This window comes from Phoca vitulina, unplaced genomic scaffold (genome assembly GCF_004348235.1).
Source record: "Phoca vitulina isolate PV1807 unplaced genomic scaffold, GSC_HSeal_1.0 scaffold4, whole genome shotgun sequence".
In the NCBI taxonomy this organism is placed as follows: Eukaryota; Metazoa; Chordata; class Mammalia; order Carnivora; family Phocidae; genus Phoca; species Phoca vitulina.
This window is the reverse complement of record NW_022589707.1, coordinates 43,980,933-43,994,430: the sequence shown is the minus strand read 5'-3', so window position 1 is coordinate 43,994,430 and position 13,498 is coordinate 43,980,933. Positions and strand designations below refer to the sequence as shown.

Below are 13,498 nucleotides of genomic sequence, written 5' to 3'. Positions count from 1 at the left end.
CTTCAGAATTCTTCCCACTATAGACACAGAAAATACCAGCTCCTTGTTTTGCCAGTTTCCCCTGCTGCCTGGGGAGACAATGATGGAGAGACTACTCCTCCCTGCCTGCCAGGCAGTGCTTGTATGAGGACATCTAACCTGAAAGTGGCTGTCACCTTGCAGGCAAACAGAAGAGGCTGAAAGCTGAGAGAAGTTGCAGCCGGGGGAGCAGAAAGATGTAGGAGCCTGTGTCCTGGGTCCTGGGTGACGGCAGGTGCTGCTGACTTAGCCAACTCTGCGACTACTTAGCTGTGGACTCCTGTTACTGTTGAAGCTAGCTTTTGGTTGCCTGTTCTCTTACTTGACCCTGACAGAGCACTCACTGCACAGACCTGTGTAAGACTTGGTACATTTTTACATGTGGATCTACCTCACTTTAAGTGGCAAGATAAAATTACAGAAATATACCATAGTTTGTTAAATACATAGGATATCGAGATTTAAATATAGATGTGCTGCAAGAAAAGCAAGCATCAGAACAGTACTATTTAAAATATCCTGAATATACTGTTTCAAGATATTGTATCAGTATTATATCAATATTATATTTTATGTGTGTGGGTATAGATATATAGAGATATATATGATTAAACACAACTTAGTTTTTTGTCTCTATCATTGTTGCCTCTGGATAAAAATGTTGTCAGTCCCTGGTTTGCTGTTCACTTTAGGTTATAGGTAGGTCTACAAGTACTTTAAGTTGAAAACCCAGTTTCAGGGGGCACCTGGGTGGCTCAGTGGGTTGAGCATCTGACTCTTGATTTTAGATCATGATCTCAAGATCGTGGGATCAAGGCCCTTTTGGGCTCCGTGCTGAGCATGGAGCCTGCTTCAGATTCTCTCTCTTTCTCTCTCTCTCTCTCTCCTCCCTCTGCCCCTCTGCCCCTCTTCTAAATCTTTAGAAACAAACAAATAAAATAGTTAAAAGAAAAAAAAAGAAAATCCAGTTTCAACATAATGGAAAAACAAAGCCACAATCCTTTGTGATCATCAAAACTTCTCATCTGACTTTGCTTTAAATATCTTCACCTCGCTGAACTGGGATCTGGTGCTGGGAAAGGCACGTGTGGTCTCCCTGCTCTCCATCTGGAAGCACAGGATTCAGGACTTTCAGTTCTAAAACCTGAAAAATTGCAGACAAACTAGAGCTAGTGAGTCAGCCCAGCCTGCCGTGTTCCTGAGCATCTTCTCCCCGGGCTAGCTGCTGATTCCATGCCTGCCCAGAGGAAATGGGAGAAGCACTGAGGGTGAAGGAGAAATCTTCCCTGGACTGGGAGCCTGGCGAGCCGCATGCCTGCTCCATTCCCAGCCAGTGGCTAGAGCTGGCTTCCAGGTAAGGCTTCTAGCCCGACGGCCCCTCTCTCCTCCCCCAGGTCCTTTCTGTTCTGCTCATGTCCTGCCGGTGCCTCTGCAGTCCTGCCGCTAGCAGGGCGCCTCCAACCTCCATCTCACTCACAGGGTGGCCCCTTGGGCAGAACCCAAATGACTTGCTGGGTCTCCCTCATAGAGTCCTGAGAAGGTAGCTGATACCATCCAATGGAACTTTCCTGGCTCTACTGCCAAGACAGTGGGCCCTCCACCCCCCTGGATTTCCACTGAGGAGACAGACCCCTGACATATAGTCACGCTCTAGGCCACAGTTTGCTTGAGGTTCCTCAGTTCCATGTCTGAGTCCCAACTGCATGGGACAAATGTAAGAGCTCCCCAAGGGCATCCCTGGAATGCCCCCTCCCTAGGCTTGGAGTTAGAAGGGGAACCTTCCCTCCTGTCCCCCGAGGGAGTGGTCGTGGGCCTCAGCACACTCACCCCAAGCAAATTCCCACCCATCAGCCTCTTTTGTATCTGCTGCCTCTCTCTGGTGGAACAGGCTCTTGTATTGGTACATTCTGTGTGTGTGTGCGTGTGTGTGTGTGCATGTGCACGTGCGTGTGCGCATGTGCCCCACTCACTTTGGGTCTGGTATCTTTTATACTGGTGCCTCCGAGGAGGAGGAGGTAGGAAAAGCCCCATTCTAACATCCTGCCCAGAATAACAAACAGCACTTTTTCAGTGGTTGCTTGTAGAGAGTGGAGCTGATGATGGGGGAAGGGATGGACATTTACTTTTCATTTTATAATCTTATATAAAGTATATATGTATGTATATGTACACATACACTCAGACACGTGTGTGTGTGTATATATATATTTATACATGTGCATATACATGTATATCTATATACACACAGAGACATATGTAACTTGCCACAAACGTGCCGCTTTTGTTAAGTAGAAAAAAAAGACACACAGATGTGATTGTGTAAGAAAAATAGGGGAGGAATAGTCTAAATTCAATAATGGCTTTCTAATTGTATTTGAGCTACATGACAACTAACCATAATTAAAATGGAAGCTTTTCTCACTCTTGCAAAAATGATTAATTAATAACCTCATTCATTATGCCTACAGAGAGCATATTCAAGTTGAAACAAATTGTAAGAAACAAAATTCACTCTGAAAACCTTTCCTCCAGGTTCTGTCTCCTTGAGCTGTTTAGTGGAGACAAGAAGATGCTTTGAAGCCTGTGGCTGTGGAGTGAACTCTTGGGTTTCCAATTTGCACTGGTGCTAGATTAAATGGAATTCTGCAGCCATCACTCTGATGTGTGGGATTGCACAGAGGCCTGCTCTGTTCTATTTCTGCAGATGTGTTTGATGAGCTGACCCCCTGTTAACGGTTTTTGGGACTGAACTGTCATGTCTCAGAGATTTGCTTCTTTCCAGCTGTCTCATCATTGCCTCATAAACTGTAAGTGAATAGTTCATTGCCAAGGCCCACACTTGAAACACTCACCTGTCAACAGCATAATTCTCCTCATTCTTTTTAGTTCAACTTTCTTTCATCTGAGAAACTTGTAGAAACCCAGACCTCCTGTTGACTCTGAGTGGTCTCCAGGTGGATGGATCAGCTGAAACCAGTGAATCTGAATTGTTGGCTAGAAATGCTCCAAGTTTCTGTGGCACCCTTCAGTGTGCAGGGAAGGTTATGCCTGCGATCTCTGAGAATAACCCCAAGGAAGGAGAGCCTTCACTGGAGGTACTGAGGGGTCAAAGTGCTGTGAATAGAACCAGTGGGCCCAAAGCCTGCCAAGAGACTTCACAGTGAAATCCTGCATCTTCCAAATGCTTGCTTTGTGTCTCAGAATGGTACAAATTCCAAGAACCTAACATGAAGAATTAAAAATACTGTAGAAGTCTAGAAAGTTCCAAATTCAAACATGTATCCTATGTCATAGAAATTAAGGAATCAAGACTTTCATAGGAATTAGGAAATTCAACTATATAAGCATTATGAATGTGTGTGTGTGTATGTGCTTTGATCTTCAAATCCTTATTTCTCACCAAGATTTATAAGGCCTGTCCCTGCTTCCCTCCTTGAGTCCCTGCTCCTCCAACCCGTAGCTCCAACTTTTACTCCGTGCTCCAGCCCTTCAGACTTCATTCTATTTTTCTGGAGAATTTCTTCCAAGTCTCTGGGCTCATCTTATATGCTCTGCCTCCTGCCCTTTTCCCTCAAACTCTTTCCCTGGCCAACCTTCCATGCATCCTTTCTGTCTCATCATCCTTCCCACTTACATAGGAAGCCTCAGGGCCCTCTATCCTATCTGTGCTTTGTGAAGCTGCTCCCGCCTAGAACAGCCCTCAGCACCTTGCATCCCTGCAGTTACACACAGATGAGGGCAGAGAGCCCATCAGCCCTGCTCTGAGCTGTGCCCACAACATCCGGCCCAGCCTAACACTTGGCACTAAGTGCTCAAAGCTATTGATCAAATCATCAAAGAAAAAAGAACATGGAAAATGAATATATTTTTCTAAACTAGTAAGGTGGCTGGTGTGTGATTTTCTCCCACTTTTTCATATTATAAAATAAATGGAATAAGTAAAAAGTAATTTGAAAACAGTAGTCATACGATATTAACAAAGTGATCTTCATTTTTCTTACTCCTTTTAAGTTTTGTCCATATATCTGTTTTACATAGTTGTTCTGTTTTTCATTATTATTATTTAAAATAAGAGTATATAAACAAATTGTATTTTTCTACATAGTTTTTCATACTTATAGTTTTCTTGGTTGTATAATGTATTGAGTTGGGTTGATACATTATACTTTCTCTAACCATGCTCTTAATTTTATGATTGTATCAGGTATAGTGAATTCTCAGTGAGGTATAGGCATGAACATTTTCCTGTTTCCTTCCAATCATCACCTCCCTTTCCTGTCCTTCAGTGACACTTTGGGATGACCCCACAGGTTTAGAGTCATTTCTTTTTTTTTTTTTTTAAAGGTTTTATTTACTTATTTGACAGAGAGAGACAAAACAAGAGAGGGAGCACAAGCAGGGGGAGTGGGAGAGGGAGAAGCAGGCTTCCCTCTGAGCTGGGAGCCCGATGCGGGGCTCGATCCCAGGACCCTGGGACCATGACCTGAGCTGAAGGCAGATGCTTAACGACTGAGCTACCCAAGGTGCCCCTAGAATCATTTCTCATTTTTTTTTTTTTTAATCGAAGTAGAACTATGTAATTTTTTAATCGAAGTAGAACAATGTAACAGTGTTATATTAGTTTCAGGTGTACAATGCAATGAGTCAACAATTCCGTACATTATTCAGTACTCATCTCGGTAAGTATACTCTTAATCTCCTTTATCCATTTCACCCACCCCCACTCCTCTGACAATCACCAGTTTATTCTCTATATTTAAGAGTCTGGGTTTTTTTTTTGTTTGTCTCTTTTTGTTTATTTGTTTTGTTTCTTAAATTCCACATATGAGTGAAATCATATAGTATTTGTCTTCCTCTGTCTGACTTACTTCACTTAGCATTATATCCTCTCTAGGTCCATCCATGTTGTTGCCAATGGCAAGATCTCATTCTTTTTCATGGCTGAATAATATTCCATTGTATTTATACACCACATCTTCTTTATCCATTCATCTGTCTGTGGACACTTAGGTTGCTTCCATATCTTGGCTATTGTAAATAATGCTGCAGTAAACATAAGGGTACATATATCTTTTTGAATTGGTGTTTTTGTTTTCTTTGCATAAATACCCAGAAGTGGAATTACTGGACCATGTGGTAGTTCTATTTTTAATTTTTTGGAGAACCTCCATACTGTTTTCCACAGTGGCTCCTACACTTTGCGTTCCCATTAACAGTGCACAAGGGTTCCTTTTTCTCCACATTCTCATCAGCACTTGTTATTTCTTGTCTTCTTGATTCTAGCCATTCTGACAGGTATAAGGTGATATCTCATTGTGGTTTTGATTTGCATTTCCCTGACGATAAGTGATGTTGAGCATCTTTTCATGTATCTGTTGGCCATTTGTATGTCTTTAGAAAAATGTCTATTCAAATCATCTGTCTGTTTTTTAGTTGTGTTTTTTGTGTTCTGGGGGTATTGCATTATATAAGTTCTTTATATATTTCAGATATTAACCCCTTGCCAGAGATACCATTTGCAAATATCTTTTCCCATTTAGTAGGTTGTATTTTTTTTTTTTATGGTTTCCTTTGCTTTGCAAAAGTAATGTAGTCCCAATAGTTTGATTTTGCTCTTATTTCCCTTGCCTAAGGATACATATCTAGAAAAATGTTGCTATGGCCAGTGTCAAAAATTACTGCCTATGTTTTTTTCCAGGAGTTTTATGGTTGGCTCAGTTGGTTAGGCATCTGCCTTTGACTCAGGTCATGATCTTGGAGTCCTGGGCTTGAGCTCTGTGTCAGGCTCCCTGCTTAGCAGGGAGTCTGCTTGTCTGCTTCTCCTTCTCCCTTTGTCCCTCCCTTGTGCCCCCCACATCCCCACTTGTGTGAGTGTGCTCTCTCTCTATCTCTCAAATAAAAAAATAAAATCTTTAAAAAAATGTTAGGGAAAACTACTGCCTGTTTTTCTTCTTCAACATTTACTTACAATATTGTAAATAATGCTGTGTGAACATCATCATGTATATAGGTTTCTTCCTTCTGATGTTTCCTTAAGATAAATTTCTAGGAGTTGGATAACCATTTTTATAGCTCCCCATACATATTGGTATATTGGTCTTCCTTTTTTTCTTTTTAAAGATCTTATTTATTTATTTGAGAGAGAGAGAGAGCAGGAGAGCAGGAGCGGTGGGGAGGGGCAGAGGGGGAAGGAGAAACAGACTCCCCACTGAGCAGGGAGCCCGATGTGGGGCTTGATCCCAGGACCGTGGAATCATGACCTGAGCTGAAGGCAGACATTTAACCAACTGAGCCACCCAGGCGCCTGGTATATTGCCTTTTCAAAGAATTTTTTTTCCAAAAAATTCCAGTGTAGCAGCAAGTATGAAAATACTAGTTTAATAGCAGCCTTAAACTTGAGTGTTATTTTTAAAAAATGTTCCTAGATGTAAAATAGTACATTAATTTTTATTTCTTAGATTAATATCAAGGATAACATATGTGCGTATGTTTGGCCAATTTGTATTTCCTCTTACGAGAACTACCTGTTCTTATTCTTTATTTACCTACTGGGGTTTTGATGTTCTTTTATTTTGCTTTTTATAGATGTTGTCATAAAGTGTTTGTGAAATAAAACATTTTTTTTTTTAACCAAAAGCAGTGTTTATTTCTATAGTTAGACTGAGAACAAACTGAGTAGGCTAATTGAGACCTGAGTGTAGGTTGTGGAGGTCTGTCAACTGCCTTCCCTGGTTTCTGGAATAAGGGTACACCCTATGTATAGGCAAATTCACTTGATTTTTCCAGGCAACTCTGTCTGCCATAGTCACACAGTTTCCTTGAATATTAATACTTTTTCTAAGTTTTCTGAAGCTAATCTCTTTTTTAAAAAGATTTTATTTATTTATTTGACAGAGTGAGACAGAGGGAAAGAGAGAGAACACACAAGCAGGGGGAGCAGCAGGTAGAGGGAGAGGGAGGGAGAAGCAGGCTTCCCACTGAGCAGAGAGCCCAACATGGGGCTCTATCCCAGGACCCTGGGATCATGACCTGAGCCAAAGGCAGATGCTTAATCGACTGAGCCACCCGGGCACCCTGAAGCTAATCTATTTAGAGCTGTATGTTTCCTTTTAGGACAGCAATTTTAAATTGGGAGAGAGGTTAATATAGGAATTGGGAGGGGGTGGTGGTGGCAAATGTAATTTAAAAAAATCTATGGTAAAAATTCAACTTCCCTGTCAAGGCAGTCCTGAAGTTTTCTTTATAGAATTTTGAAATTTCAAATAGTGTAAAAGATTTATGTACACAAATAGTGTACCTAAGATTTTTCTACATATCAAAACAGAGTAGAGTCTATAAAAGATTGAGTAACTCTGATCTATACTTCTTTTCAAGACGGTGGTATGAGTTCATGTTTTAAACTGCTCCACAAAAATGATACATTTAAACATACACACACTCTCTCTCTCTCTCTCCAGACATATTCCATGCTCAAAAACAAGCTATCTATGTAGACAAAAATCAAAATGGAAGCATCCATAAATCTTTTACATTATTTGAAATTTCAAGGAGTTGAAGTGACAGACAAATAGATTCTGAATCTAGAAATACTCAGCATTGGCCAGAACTTGGGTCTCTGTGGGGTAGATAGGACCAAGAGCACCCCATGTGCAGACGGATGACAGTCCCACAGAGTGACAACAGGGGCAGGATGGGGTTTTTCACCCTTGAAAGGATTATTGACTGAGCTATAGCTTCTATATATTTAATTTAATACTGATAATTTAAAAGATTTTTGTTTAAAAGAGTAAATATAATTAAAGCTGTGAAGCTGTGGTGACTAGAAGAGGCAGAGAAGGCAGTGAAGACTGACTCTATGCCAGGACATCTGCTGATTCAATGGCTAAATCTGTGATATTGCCCCAGAATGGAAGCCCTCAGCTGCTTGCATAGGGCCTGTTCTCAGGCATAAGTCCTAGAAGTTGGGTGGGGGCCCTGTAAAACCACTGGAAATAAGAGAGTGAATGGTGAGAGAAGACAATATGCTACGTTTTTCATGAAAATAACAAAGCACATAAAACCTGCTCTTAAAAAGCTGCTCAATGAATAAAAAATTGGGAGAAGAATTATTGAAGAAACAAAAGTAATTAAACAGTCCCAAAATGACTTTAAAATAAGTATGTTTATATTACTCAGAAATAAAGGAAGGAATAACAACCATAAAAGTTTTATGAAATAAAAATTTGCAGCAATGAATCAAGGACAAATGGATATGAAAAAACTCATTAAAAAACCAGAAATAAAAAAATACATTAATTGAGATTAAAAATTCCGTAAGTGGAGTAAATTCTAGATTGGTAACAAAGAGAATTACTGACTTTGAAAATAGTACTGAGGAATTTACCTAGAAAGAGCAGAGAAATAGAAATAAATATTAAAGAAACGTTAAGTGAAATAGAAGATGAATCGTGAGACACCACATTGTTCCCCCCAACCCCAAATACATCTTTATTGAAGGTAAATCTTTATTGAACTACTAAAGGATGTATTTCATAGAGAAAAAAAGGAAACCCAGAATAAAGAAATGGGATGCCATAAACAATAATGAGCAAAGTAGGAGATAAAAATATATTGATAAATCAAATTAAATACTGACAATTTAAGAATAACATTTTCATTTGTTTAAAAGATTGTTGGAAATAAAATTTAAACAGTAAATACAGAGAGGATGAAAAGGATAGGCTACAAAGATCATCACCTTGTTTAGAAAGATGGAGATATTGAATTACTTTAGACTTTTAAAGTTAATACATTGTTTAATATTTGTTAAAATAATTACTAAAATAAATGTGTACATTATAAACCATTAGAGAAGGAAAAAGAGGACAAAGACAATTTTATCAATCCAAGAGAAGGAATAAAAGGAAAAAAAAGGGGGGGGAAGAAGATGATACACTGAAGATATAGCCCAAAGACTAGAAATTAATCCAGATATATAAATGATCATAATAATTGTTAATAGATTGAACTCAAGCTTTCTAAAGAAAAAGACAGTAAGATTTTATTAAAACAAACAAGTGCTGTTTATAAAACACGACTAAAACAAAACTACATAACAACTGAAAAACTACAGTTTTTGAGTATAAAAAATAGAGAAAGATATAACAGGCAAATAAATACTAACAAATATTGGTTTAGTAATATTAATACCAAACAGAGTAACATTAAAGACAAAAGCATGAATAGTGATAAAAAAGCACGGTTTACAATGGCAAAAGAACAATTTCCAACAAGATATAAAGTTGTGAATTTTATGAGCCTAACAACAAAACTTCAATATATAAAGAAAAATGGACAGATTTTAAAAAATATGGACAAATTCATAATTACAGAGGGAAATTTAAATACAATGGCATCAGAAATAAAGCAAGCAAACAAAAAAACATTTAGTAAGATTATATGACTTAAACATAATTTAAAAACTTCACTGATAAAAATTTAAAACTTTGAAGTAACATTCCTTCCAATCATATATGAAACATTTACAAGTTTATTGAAATAAGTCTCAGTGAATTTGAAAGGGTATGTCATAGAAAGTATGTTTCCTGACCACGATGGAAATAAATTAGAAATTAATAATAGAAAAATCTCTGAAAAACCCCCAAATATTTGGAAACAAAATAGTACACATTTAAATAAGTTATGAATCAAGGAAGAAATCTAAAGGGAAATTAGAAACTATTTTAAACTGAATGAAAATGAAAATACAATATATCAAATTTGTAGGATAACAGTAAAGTCATAACAAGTGAAATCAAGTCAATTCTTGTAGGAGAATTCGTAGCACTAAACATCTTTATCCGAAAAGAAGAAAGGTCTCAAATTTATGAGATTAACTTCAATCTTAAGCAATTCGAAAAGAAGAACAGATTAGATCTAAAGTAAGTAGAAGGGGCGCCTGGGTGGCTCAGTCAGTTAAGCGGCTGCCTTCGGCTCAGGTCATGATCCCAGAGTCCTGGGATCAAGCCCCACGTCGGGCTCCTTCCTCAGCGGGGAGCCTGCCTCTTCCTCTCCCTCTGCCTGCCACTCCCCCTGCTTGTGCTCTCCCTCTCTCTATCTCTATCAAATAAATAAATGAAATCTTTAAAAAAAAAAATAAAGTAAGTAGAAGAAAGGAAACAATAAAGAGTAGGGAAAAAGTCAATAAAATGGAAAACAAAATAGCAATGAAACTGAAAGCAAATTCATTGAAAAGATCAAGAAAATGGATAACTCTAGTTATACTAATCAGGGAGGGAAGACACAGATTACTAATATTGGGAATAAAAAAGTTGACATGTCTCCAGATTCTACAGGTATTAAAAGGATAATATGGGAATATTAGGAACAATTTTATGACAATTAATTTGATTGGATAACATGAAATTTTTATCCAATAATGAAATAGATAAATTCCATAAAAGACTCAAACTAGCAAAGTTTTCTCAAGAAGAAATAGACAACTGAGGGAAGATGGCAGAGTAGGAGGACTCTAAACTCACCTTGTTCCATAAATACAACTAAATAACAGCCTCATCAGCATAAATAACCCAGAAAATGACTAGGAGATGGACAGAACACACTCTCTACAGCTAAATATAGAGAAGAGACCACATGGAAAAGGGCAGGAAGGGCAGAGACAGAGTTGGGAGCTAAACAGGCCCATCAGATTGTCTGCAGGAGGAAGGGATGCTTCAGGCACAGAGAGGAGAGAGAAACAGATCCTCACACCAGAGAGCCTGCACAGGGAAGATGAATTGTCATAATATTTGGCTTTGAAAACCAGAGGGGCTGAATTTCACCAGTTCTTACAATCAGTGGAATTTAAAACCTGGAACTTTAAAAATCAGCAGGCTAGTGGGAGAGCCTGGGGGGCAAGAGGAAACTGAGTCCCCACCCTTAAAGAGGTAGCACAACAAATAGCCCTGTGGAGGTACAGCATAGAAACAGTAGTTTGAAAAATGCCTGGGGTACATGGGAGGGAGATTCGTTTACGAATCTCAGAATGTGTGCCAGAGGGGCAGGGATCTTTGGGAGATTTCTCCAGGAACAAAGGGCTGGCAGGCACTGTTTCCCCCCTCTCCCACCCACAGCATAGACACATGGACACCTGTTGGAAACAGTGCCATGTCAACAGTTGCTTCCTAACTTGCTAACAGTGTACTCTGCCTATACATTCTACTATGGACATACTCCCTCCAGCCAGGCCTCAGCTCTAGGTCTCCTCCCACAGCTAACCTGCCCAAAACCTTGCTAATACATGTATCTGCCCCGGTGTGCTTCTGTGTATCCACCCCCTCCAACCAGCCTGCGTTGGTCCCTGGCAGCTACAGGTCCCTTCACACTGGCTTGGACCTTGCTGGCGCTGCACACCCCGCCACTGTTTTCTCCTGCAGTTTGGTGCTATTGTATCTCTAACAAACACCTGGTCTCACTCAACGTGAGCTCAGAGCGGCCCCAGATTGGTCCACTAATGGAATAGAAATCAAACACTTCCCCCAACAGGCAAAGAGATCCATTGCAGACAATTGGACTGAAATAGATAAACTGAATAGCCTATATCTATTAAGGAAATTGAATTTGTAGTTAAAAACTTTCCACAAAGAAAACCTTAGTCCCAGATGACTTTACTGGTGAATTCTGCCAAATATTTCTATTAAAATATGAACAGCGTTTTTCACAGAGCTGGAACAGAGAATCCTCAAATTTATATGGAACCCAAAAAGACTTCAAATAGCCAAAGCAACCTTGAAAATGAAGAACAAAACTGAAGGTTTTAGAATTCCAGATTTCAAGATATACTACAAAGCTGTAGCAATCATAATAATATGGTACTGGCACAAAAATAGACACATAGATCATGGGACAGAATAGAGAGCCCAGAAGTCAACAAATAATTATATGGTCAATTAACCTTTGACAAAGGAGGCAAGAAGATGCAGTGGGAAAAAGTCTCTTCAACAAATGGTGTTGGGAAAATTGGTCAGCTACATGTAAAAAATATGAAACTGGACTACTTCTTGACACCAGACAAAAAATAAACTCAAAATGGATTAAGGACCTACATGTGAAACCTGAAACTATAAAAATCGTAGGAGAGAGCACAGGCAGTAATGTTTCTGACAATGGCCATAGCAACATTTTTCTAGATATGTCTCCTGGCAAGGGAAATAAAAGCAAAATTAAACTCTTGGGATTACATCAAAATAAGAAGCTTCTGAATAGTGAAGAAAAGAAGCAACAAAACTAAAGGACAGCCTCGTGAATGGGAGAAGATATTTATAAATGACATATCTGATAAAGGATTAGTATGTAATATATATAAAGAACTTCTACAACTCAACACCCAAAAAATGAATGATCCAATTCAAAATGAGCAGAAGACATGAACAGACATTTCTCCAAAGAAGACATACAGATGGCCAACAGACACATGAAATGATGCTCAACATCACTTATCATCAGAGCAATACCAATCAAAACCACAATGAGATATCACCTTGCACCTGTCAGAATGACTAAAAAACATGAGAAACAAGAAGTGTTGGTCAGGATGTGGAGAAAAAGAAACTCTTGTGCACTGTTGGTAGGACCACAAACTGGTGCAGCCACTATGGAAAACAGTATGCAGGTTCCTCAGAAAATTAAAAATAGAACTACCATATGATCCAGTAATTGCACTACTAGGTATTTACCCAAAGAAAACAAAAACGCTAATTTGAAAAGATACATGTACCCCGATGTTTATTGCAGCATTATTTGCAATAGCCAAATTATGGAAGCAGCTCAAGTGTCTGCTGATAGATGAATGGATAAAGAAGGTGTGGCATAGATGTAGTATAGAAAATAGATAGATAGTAGATAGATGATAGATAGATGATAGATAGATAGATAGATGATAGATAGATAGATGATAGATAGATAGACAGACAGACAGGCAGGCAGACATACAGTGGAATATTATTCATCCATAAAAAAGAATGCAATCTTGCCATTTGCAACAATGTGGATGGAGCTACAAAGTATAATGCTAAGTGAAATAATCAGAGAAAGACAAACCATATGATTTCACTCATATGTGGAATTTAAGAAACAAAATAAACAAAATAAAAAACAGAGAAACCAAAAACACTCTTTTTAAATTTTATTTTATTATGTTATGTTAATCACCATACATTACATCATTAGTTTTTGATGTAGTGTTCCATGATTCATATGTTTGCATATAACACCCAGTGCTCCACTCAATACATGCCCTCTTTAATACCCATCACCTGGCTAACCCATCCCCCCACACCCTCCACTCTAGAACCCTCAGTTTGTTTCGCAGAGTCCATAGTCTCTCATGGTTCATCTCCCCTTCTGATTTGCCCCCCTTCATTTTTCCCTTCCTACTATCATCATCTCCTTCTTCTTTCTTCTTCTTCTTCTTCTTCTTCTTCTTCTTCTTCTTCTTCTTCTT

The 13,498-nt window shown here is 38.8% G+C and overlaps 1 long non-coding RNA gene across 1 annotated transcript in view; it reads left to right on the top strand.

Moving 5' to 3' along the window:
• The first annotated feature begins 1,004 nt into the window (after positions 1–1,004).
• Positions 1,005–13,498, top strand: part of LOC116630959 — a 58,528-nt gene continuing 46,034 nt past the window's right edge. The window contains exons 1-2 of the long non-coding RNA XR_004299054.1: positions 1,005–1,372; positions 2,551–2,825. This is a non-coding gene — a long non-coding RNA (uncharacterized LOC116630959). The remainder of the gene's footprint in view (positions 1,373–2,550; positions 2,826–13,498) is intronic.